Below are 8043 nucleotides of genomic sequence, written 5' to 3' on the forward strand. Positions count from 1 at the left end.
CCACCTCACGATAGGTAAAAGCATTTCCAAGCCAGCTCATATGACAGAAAAATCAGGAGTTTGGGGCAAAGAAAATTGGGACATCTGGCTCTCACTCTGCTTAAGGTTTGGCCTAGGCATTTTGACACAAGTACTCTTCAGCCAACTACATATCCTACACTTTTACTGGTATAAGTGATCAGAAACTAGTCTATACCCATAACTGAACAAAAGCCCAGCACACAAAGCCGGTCTATACTCATAACAGAACAGAAGTTCAACATACAAAGTTCTGCTTATAAATGGCAGAACCTGGTCTAAGATTGGCTCTCTTCCCCTTGCTGCCTCAAGGGGCAAATGAGTGTTGTGTTTGCTACCTATCTAAACTATGCCATTTACAGAAAATGGTGTAATTTAGATTGATTCCACCTCAGATTTTCTGAACATCTGTACCTAGCCTTCCTACTTTACTGCCATTAAATAATGAATGCTGTCATCACTTCACATGAGCAACAGCCTGTCTGTGGAATCTATGTAATCTGTGGCACTGGGCACAAGGTGACCCCAAGATACCCTGGTACATTGCAGTCCAGAGGAAAGCACTGGCATGCTAGCCTATGTTGCCACAACCTACCTTTCACTACACTCTGCATCACTCCTCAGCATGCCCAATCCTGCCATCACCACCATAGTCCCATCTGTCACCCTAAATGCTAGCAGACCCCTATTGCATCAAATGGTAGCTGTTCTCCTTCACCCTTGCCTCAGCACATACAGGAGCAATTGCAGTTGCTAATTTGTATAAAAGCAGGATATGTTAAATCCTGCTTCCTACTGGAAACACTGTGCAGCTGCATATACCTGACTATACCTTTGGTGCACTCAAACTTCACAAGGTTTTTCAGGTCACACTGGAAATTCACAACATACATGAAAGTTGTTGATGAGTAAAGTTACTGATTCAGCAAAGTCTATAACATTTAATGGCCTTTGATTATTTTTTCTCTCTCTCCCATTCTGTCTCATTCACGTGCACGCACACACACACACACAGAGTGGGCTGGCTTATGTCCTGTTACACAAGAAGAATAAAGTGCTTTTCCTTGACAGGAATGGAATAAAAAGGAGTCATAAGTTCAAATCAAATGCTAAGGATGATCTACCACAGCAAGAGGTACTCCATAGATACATTTATATAAGACACTTTACTCGCGATTAGAACAAATTAATCAGAGCAGTAAACATCAACATCTACATGTGCAAATGCTTACTGTGCAGTAATTTGCTGTAATCCTAAGTAAATTTGCTCCCTGTAAATACAAGTAGCAAATTTCCTCATGAGTAAATGCTGTTCAATAGGATACATATAGATGGCTGACTGGGAACACACTTGCTCCCAGTCACCTGGACGAGGGCATCGAGCTGGATGTCATCTTCCTGAACTTTAAGAAGGCTTTTGACACTGTTTCTCACTATGTTCTCTCAAAAAAAAAACTAGGTGAAAATGGCATTCATGCCTACACAGTTGGATGGGTGGCAAATTAGCTAGATGGTCACACCCATTTTCAAACTGGGGGGATGCGGGCAGTGGAGTCCCCCAGGGCTCGGTCCTGGGGCCTGTACCGTTCAACATCTTTATCGGTGATCTGGATGTGGGTGTGGAATGCATGCTGTCCAAATTCACTGATGACACCAAGGTGGGCATGCTGGAGGAGAAAGGCAGAATCCAAATATATCTAGGCAGGTTACAGAGGTAGGCAGATAAGCATAGGATGGAATTCAACACAGATAAGTGCAGGGTACTGCATCTAGGGAGAAGGAACCAACAAAACTCCTATAGGCTGGGGAACACCCGTCTTGTCAACACAAAGGCAGAAAGGGATCTTGGAGTCATTGTTGACTCCAGGATGAACATGAGCTGCCAATGCTTGGAAGCAGTCAGTAAGGCTAACTGCACCTTGTCATGCATCTACAGATGCATCACAAGCAGGTCAAGGGAGGTGATCCTTCCCCTCTATGTGGTGTTGGTCAGGCCACAGTTGGAGTTCTGTGTCCAGTTCTGAGCACTGCACTTCAAGAGGGATGTGGAAAACATGGAGAGGGTCCAGAGGAGGGCTACCCACATGGTCAAGGGGCAGCAGGTCAAGCCCTACAAAGAGAGGCTAACGGGCCTGAATCTATTCAACCTCCACAAGAGAAGTCTGAGAAGGAAACTGGTGGCCATTTACAAATTCACCGGGGGGGGGGGGGCAGGGGGAATTGGGTGAGACTCTCTTCCCTTGGGCACCACTGGGGATTACTAAGAATAACAGCCACAAATTGTTAGAAGAAAGGTCCAAGCTGGACATCAGGAGGCATTACTTCATGGTTAGGGCTGCCAAACTCTAGACACTCAAGGGAGGTGGTGTTCTCTCTTACCTTGGGGGTGTTCAAGAGGAGGCTGAATAGATATTTGGCTAGGATGCTATGAGCCCAGCACTCGTTCCTGCCCGGGGCAGGGCTTTGGACCTGATGATCTGTTTAAGTCCCTTCCGACCTAAGCACTATGATACTATGATCTGGGCAGCAGGGGGTGGGAGATTGGCCCCTGCCCCCTAGGAGCTGCCTGCTGCCAGGACAGGCTCTACCACTGGAGCCCAGGTGGGGACAATGTCTTCCTGCCTCAGTAGCAGGGAGTTCCCAGCCCCAGCTTCATGATTATGATGCTGGGGCTGGAAACAATCATTTCCCAACCCCCACTCGATGATTTCAGAGCGGAAGGGCCAAGAGATAATAATCTCCCAGCCCCCACTCTGCAATCACAGAGCAAGGGCTAGAAGCTCCCTACTGCTGAGGCAGGGGGACATTACCCCACCTGGGCTCTGGTGGTGGAGCCTGTCCTGTCAGCAGGCAGGTCCCAGGAGCAGGGAGCAGTCTCCCAGGCCTTGCCAGGAGATAGCTGTTACCTGGCCCTGTGCGTCCTGACAGCCTTTGGGTGCTGTAGGGGGCTGGGAGAAAGGTTGGAGGGGGCAGGAGCAAACTTCTGCCATGAGCAGCAAATCTGTACTCACATCCTCACAAGTGTAGATGCCTGCCCAGGGTGAGTTTACTCTAAAGTAATTACTCTAGAGTAAACCCACCCCACAGCATTTGCATGTGTATACATACCCTATATGAATCTTACTAGGCTGAGTATGGCTCAGCTTTTTCAGTATGTCTGGTGGTAGAGCTTCTACCTTTGAAAAGGGTGTCACAGGCTGTTCCCTTCGCCTCCTCTGCCAAAAGAACCAGGGAGCTCTTATTAATGCACCAGCTCAGTTGCATCACTATAATTATAGATTACTAGAAACTGGTATATCCTTGTATAACTTTTCTGTTTTCTTCTTATTTTATTCCCATTTTCTTCCTATCTTTGTCCTCCTTCCTGAGTCTGAAAGTTGAAAGCAATATATACCCTTTTTGTTTGCAACTGGTTCATAAATATTAATTAGGGGAAACGCATGTTGAAGGAGAACATTGTTAATCATGGCTTAGAGAAGGGCCTATTTTATGGGAAATTCCAGTACTTTTACTACAGTATTACTACAAATTGTTAAATTTATAATTAATTTTCATAAGCATATTGTAGCAATACTAAATTAAAGTCCAAACGTGTTGGCTTTGCATTTTTAACAGATACTAAAAATTAAGCAAGAAAAAATGTTCTCTAATATATTAGTAATTTTTCTGCTATCAGCATTAATAATTTTCTATATGTTTCCATGGTACTAAAATGCCCTTCAGTGGTCAATCAGGAACATTTTGAACATGCATTTGGCTGGGAGGATAACCAGCTTTCCTCAGCTACATCAGAATCTTCTCAGTTTGTTGAATAAGCAGTTCTTTAAGTAATTGTCCTAATAGTTTTTACCAGCCATAATTAATCTTTACCATGATACTGTGAGCTGGGTAGACATTTGCCACAATTTGCAGATATGTAACCTAAAGCACAAGATGCTTAACCCTCAACCTGCAGGCCAGATCTGGGACACAGCTCTATGTCATGCAGCCCTCGGGATTTCATACAGATCTGGAAATTTGGTGCTGGGAGACTAGTGTCACTGCTCTCCTGCTGCCAAATTCCTAGATACATACAGAGCGCTGGGCCCTGTGCACTGGATCAGGGGCTCCGTGCCAACATGCAGAGCTGGGTTGGAGTGATGTCAGACCTTAGAGCATAATCCCAGCATGTGGGGCAGGGGAGGAGCAGTGCTGGGCTCCGAAGTCTAATTTGGCCCATGGACCACATTTGTGCCATTTATCTGGTCTGTGCGGCAAAAAGGTTTAATGCCACTGTAATAAACCAACCAAAATATCATGCAGGGAGACACAGTCTAAGACAAGACTCACCTGAGCCTTAACTCCAAAAAATTCTCACAGCATTATAAACACAAGGAACCATCTTTGACTAGCAAGTATGGATCTTTTCAACTTCTATTTTTTTTTTTATTACAGCACAACAACAGGCTCTACCCCTTCAAGGAACCTAGCAAACAAAAAATCATTACTGACATACTAAGGAAAAAAGCAAGGGAAGCATTGCAAAAATGTTTCAATAGACATTGAGAAGGAAGTCAGAAAGAGAACTTCAGTTTCCCAATACACAATTAATGTATCTACTGTATCACCCTGCCTCTTTAATACAAATGCCTTTTTGATAATCTAGAGATGTAGCAGAAGAGAGATTAGCAGGAAAGAACCTTTTCTGCCTTACCAATCACCATTTTCCCACAACCTCACCCCTGAAGAGTCTTCCAGGTGGAAGACAGAGACAGGTGGCATGTCTGCTGTTTCCATTAAAGTAGATCCAAAGATGGAAAATAGATGTGACCCACAGCATAGATTACTTCAGTTTGATTTCCTTTTATATGTTTTTCCCTCCACTCCATGAGCAAAGTGAGAGAAATGGTTATTTTTACTTCTCCCAATACTGTACACAGTATCACTCCTGGACAATTAGTCTACAGAGTGTTAATATTGAAGAGCAGAGCTTGAGAACAAATGAGCTTGCTGCTGAAATGAGCTGATGGCCCTGAAAGGAATCCATTTCTGAAAACCAGCCCCACCTCTAGTGACCAGGGTAGAATTGAGATCCTTTGTTGTTTGTTTGTTTTAATCCAAAAGGAACATGCTCCTGAGCACTCATCCATAGAACAGAAGATAAGAAGCATTCAGGTCACAGATCCCCACCCCAGTTTGAGGACTCCATTGGCAGGAGTCATGGAGCAAGGTGAAAAGGAAGAGGAGATGGCTAATAGTTGTTCTGTGGTTGGCAGAAAAAAGTGAAGAATCAGCGAAGCTAGAATTGACGAGGACAGAGAGAAGGAATGAAATAAGAAGTTAAATGTTTAGAAATAATAATCAGAGAAGACTCTACAGTTCATTGTGCCACTATGTTGTTTCTGCCTGTCTTGTAAAGAGAACCCCACATAGTCTTCATTCCATTTGTTTACAAAAGAGAAAATCCATGTGTGGAAGAGTCCTATCTATTTAGTGACAGGCAGATTTCAGATGCTTGGACAAATAGCTATACATTTACTTAACATTTTATATTGTCTGGCAAAGGTTGAAATCCATTTGTGCTGTCACTGCCAGGTCATCTATGCTTGCTCAATATTTTCAGTGATATACACACTCAGTTCTTTCTTTCCTATTCTTACTTAAAAAGATTACACAATAAGTCACATAACAAGCATCATATGCCTGAAGAGAGGGGAAAAGCTAATGGGAAAAGTGTCATTTTTGTACAATATTGTCTTAGGCTTTCATAATTGGGCAATTAATCTTCAGATATTTTTGACCTGATAAGGACATCTTGTATCTGTGATGATTCCATCATTAGCTTTCAATTTAAGTCTGGTCTACTAGCTTCTGTTTTCAATGAGACAGAAAAAATGGAATGCTGAAACTGAGAAAATACAATGGGATGTAACAATGCTTTTTAAGTAACACTAATGGGCACTAGACTAATTCTACTGCATATTAGCATGGTTTTTTAGTGCTGTGCTAATGCTCAGTAGAATTAGTTTACTGCACCATTAGCATCTTGTGTAGATGAACCCATTCAACTTCCAACATTTTTTAATCCAGATGTCTTTCAAACCCCTCCATACTCTAGGCATTGCCAGTTTAGAGAAAGTATAGTTTTGAAGTTTAAAGATAATTTCCAAATTACCTAACATGAAGCAATGAACAACTTAGTTGTTAACAGTGGTACAAACTCAATAGTGAGCAGTAACATAATTACTTTTTTTTGTTTAAGGCTTTGGTGTAGGATGAAAAAAAAAAGATACAAAAATATTCACCTGTTTGCCTTCTGCCATTTCACAACCTGAACAGCTAAAGACTTAGCTGAATGCTTTGCAGTAAGAAAGTTAGCATATATACCTGAATACAAGACAAGGTTTTTCCCCCAATCAGGATGAGAAAAAAATCCTCACACCTGACATTCACATACAAGAAAATCACATTAAATACATTGCCTATCACTAAACTACTGCCAAAAGCAGCATATGTTCAGCAAGGGAAACCAACTATGAACTTGATTTAATGCCGTCAACCTTGAGCTTGATTATAAAACCTAGGCCCATATAAGACACACATGCTGGTGAGAACATACCACAATGATAGGTTAATACAGCCCATCAGAATAACATATATGGTAATGTCCATAGAGCACAATCCCCTTCTGTGCCCACTGTTTTCTAAGTCTTGGTGAGCCACTACACTGAATATACTTTGACTTCCTTTTCACTCCCACACCTGAGCTACACCTTTCTTTTCCATGCCCAATGATGTATTGATTTCCAGTGAGTCACAACCTTAAATGTTTGGCAAAAAGCACCAAATGGGGTTCCAAACAGTTCACCCAAAATCCCTCCACAGCCCATTGAACATGATTACAATAATAGAAAATTAGGGTTGGAGAGGACCTCAGAAGGGTTGCCAGGGACCTCAGAAGGTTACCTCAACTACCCCCCTATTCAAAGCAGAACCACCCCCATCATCCTAGCCAAGGCTTTGTCTGCCTGAGTCTTAAAAACCTCTAAAGGTGGAGAGTCCACAACATCTCTGGGTAGCCTGTGCCAGTACTTTATTACCCTCCTAGTAAGAATCTTTTTCCTAATATGTAACCTAAACTTCCCTTGCTGAAATTTGAAACCATTGTTTCTTGTTCTGTTACCACCACTAAGAACACTCCTGCTTCATGCTCTTAAAACCAACCTTCAGGTATTTGAAGGCTACTATAAATCCCTTCTCAGTCTTCTCTTCTCCAGACTAAATAAACCCAATTCCCTCAGCCTCTCCTCATAAGTCATGTGCCTCAGCCCCAAACCATTTTCATTGCCCTCTGCTTGCCTCTCTGCAGTTTGTGTACATCCTTTCTGTAGGCGGGGGAAAAATCACTTCCCTCAATCTGCTGGCAGCACTTTTACTAATGCAGCCCCATATTCTCTTAACCTTCTTCACAACAAGGGCATGCTTTTGGCTCATCTTCAGCTTACTGTCTACTGTAACCCCCAGGTCCTTTTCTGCAAAGCTGGTGCATAGCCAGTCGGTCCCCAGTCTGTACCAGTGCATGGGATTATTCTGTCCTAAGTGCAGGACTTTGCACTTTTCCTGATTGAAGAACTTCATGGGTACATCCACATGAGCATGCATGTGCCTCTTACCCAGCCTCAAACCCCTTTGAGGTGAGGCAACAGGCACTGCGAGAATAAAAAAATGTGTGGATATCCAGGGGTCTAAAAAAATCAATGTTTAAAAAAGCAGGGTACGGTACAGTCCCTGACCATGGCCAGAGGCAACTGGAGGCTGGGTCCTCCATGGAGATGCTCTGGCTGCCAGAGCATCTCTATGGTTGGCCCTCACCCTGGTGCTGAAACAGGTAGTGGGCCAGGCTGCGTGTTTCAGCACCAGGGCTCTGGTGCCAGTGAGTAAGGGGTTGGGGAGGTTGAAGGAGGGGGGAGGGGACCATGGGGGGGGACCCCCAATCGCCCAGCCCACTTCCTCAGCCCCCCCACACTCCAGCCCCCTGAGGCCCCC

At 43.6% G+C, this 8043-nt stretch overlaps 1 long non-coding RNA gene across 1 annotated transcript in view; it reads right to left on the reverse strand.

The window, feature by feature from the left end:
- Positions 1-319: 319 nt before the first annotated feature.
- Positions 320-8043, reverse strand: part of LOC109324510 — a 14361-nt gene continuing 6637 nt past the window's right edge. Inside the window, exon 3 of the long non-coding RNA XR_002104942.1 lies at positions 320-408. This is a non-coding gene — a long non-coding RNA (uncharacterized LOC109324510). The remainder of the gene's footprint in view (positions 409-8043) is intronic.

Source organism: Crocodylus porosus, unplaced genomic scaffold (assembly GCF_001723895.1).
Source record: "Crocodylus porosus isolate Cpor-Errol unplaced genomic scaffold, CroPor_comp1, whole genome shotgun sequence".
Lineage (NCBI taxonomy): Eukaryota > Metazoa > Chordata > Crocodylia > Crocodylidae > Crocodylus > Crocodylus porosus.